General features: G+C 38.8%; 1 pseudogene; it reads left to right on the top strand.

Moving 5' to 3' along the window:
- The first annotated feature begins 1,324 nt into the window (after window positions 1–1,324).
- On the top strand, window positions 1,325–1,443 carry LOC134912727 (5S ribosomal RNA; annotated as a pseudogene).
- Window positions 1,444–2,333: the final 890 nt, after the last annotated feature.

Here is a 2,333-nt window from a genome sequence, read left to right on the forward strand (position 1 = left end):
TCAAGTACACCCAGAAGCATCTATGCAAGGACACACTGCCCGACTGAATTAAGCACACGCAGGGGCAACCACAGGGAGCACACTACAAGTTAGACGCGTCACCAGAAGTAACCCAACACCAGAAGCGACGCGTCACCGGAGACGCCAACCCAGCATACCCGGAGTCCAAAGCTCAGGTACCTGGCACCAATCAATAACGGATGCAAGGAGGGTGGGAATCATTATGCTTACTCCTTCCTCCCAATCCCTTACTCTTTATATACCTTAGAAGTAATTCAATTCACACCAGTGAACAAGCATAGAACAGGTAAAACGGTCCGTTTGGTGGAGGTATAGGGCAGCGCGCAGCCCATAGCTCACATGTGATATCCTGGTCATGTAAGCGCCCATTTGGGCAGATCTATAATTATCTTCCTAAGCTTACCTTACCATTTCTTATGTACTGTTAACATACATGAAAATATTTTAACAATGACAAACTGAGACTCACATGCCTCCCTTTTAAGGAGCATGCTTTTCTGATAGCCCTGCGGGCAATATTTGATTCTGCAATCACTTTTCTACACCCATAGGAGATTTTTTATGCTTATACATAAGAGCTAGACCCTTTGCAAACTTTAATAAGTATTTACAACTGGATTTTATGGTCATTCTTGGAACCCATACTGATGGTATTACAGGATATATCTCTTTGCTTGTGGAAATATTTATATATCCTTTCATAATTATTTGTGTTTGTGACCAGCCAGCAGCTGGCACTATTTAGATCCTTGAAACTGTTGTGTGCACTGTTTTACAAGTTGAATAGATGTGAACTCACATGCCCTCTTGAATACCAGAGAGACGCATACTTATACTAACCAGCACAAGTGGAATTGTTGCAAGCAAATTTAAGTCTGCTGATTTTGTATTGACAATAGAACGTACACTATATATCCAATACAGTATTTGGGACACATCATTATTATATTAAAGTTATATCTATAACTATGTAATCTTTTCTATACACCCAATTTGGATTCTCTGACGGGTGTCTTCCTCTCAGTATCCAGTCTGCACCTTGCACAGCAAGCATTGATTTGCAGATAATCTTTTATTGCAGATAACACATTTCTCTTTTACTCTTGTGCAGAATTGGATCCCCTAAAAAGGTACCCAATTCCTACCACACTCTCACTCTGCACCATCCACGCACATCTGTGCATGTGTGCTCTCTCATCCAGGATTTGTCTCTATCCAGTAGAGACAAACAAGTGTGAGAGTTTCCCTGGACAGCAGATGTACACTTTCCTTTCTTAAGAAACAAGTACTCTCTCATTCAGCAGTTTATTGCCAAACTCCAGAGGACACGCCTAATCCCGTCTGATCTTGGAAGCAAATCTTTGGTAGGCCTGGTTAGTGCTTGTTTGGGAGACTGCCAAGGAATACCAGGTGCAGTAAACACACTCGCTGAACAGTAGAAGGAAGAGCTTCTTTTCTCCCACAATCTCTTTATGTATGTCTATCATATATTTCTATTTTACATACTTGAGAGAACAAGGGGGTGGTGAGTGTATATGAGCAGCACAGGAATAAATGGGCATTCAAACTCAGGCATATTTATCATATCTGTCAATCACTATAATCATTACATACTAATGAAATAACAATATAATTTTTTCTACAAACCTTTTTCTGATATATTATACCTAGCTGATCATAAACTTTTGAATAATCTGCTGAATAAAAAAAATAGTCTTTCTTTTTTCTTTCTTTTCCCATGTAGTGCCTACTGACTCTGGGAGCACCGCCAACCTTACAATAACACATACAGTTGTATTGTTTCATAGTCGGCTTCAGACACAAACCCTTTAAAAAGGTCTTGTCTGTATTTTTTAACTAGTGCGGAACAACTTCTTTCTTTACTAATTAAGTACTCTATTCTTATTTATTTCAGTTTATAGTTCCAGCACGGTTTAAGACGTTTCAATATACCATTTCAATATAAATATTATTAAAAAATTATTTTTGTGTGACAATAATTAAATTTTTCTAATACGCATCTGATTGGTGCCATGGCTGCCTTCAGTCTAAGGAATGAACTTAGTACTAGAAATTCTACCTTTGACAACATGGAGGATATATTCTCAAGTACAGGAACATTAAATCTAATGAGCAAGGATTGGACACAGGAGCTGCACAAATTAAGATCATGTCTTCAGAAAAGAGTAAGAACAACTTGGGATATTAAGACTCTAGAAAGCTACACCAAAAACAAGATAACACCACGAGGCCTACGGCCAAAAATATTCCCTACCTTCCCACTGGCGACAGATAATTTGACATCTGAATGG

Source organism: Pseudophryne corroboree, chromosome 4 (genome assembly GCF_028390025.1).
Source record: "Pseudophryne corroboree isolate aPseCor3 chromosome 4, aPseCor3.hap2, whole genome shotgun sequence".
In the NCBI taxonomy this organism is placed as follows: Eukaryota; Metazoa; Chordata; class Amphibia; order Anura; family Myobatrachidae; genus Pseudophryne; species Pseudophryne corroboree.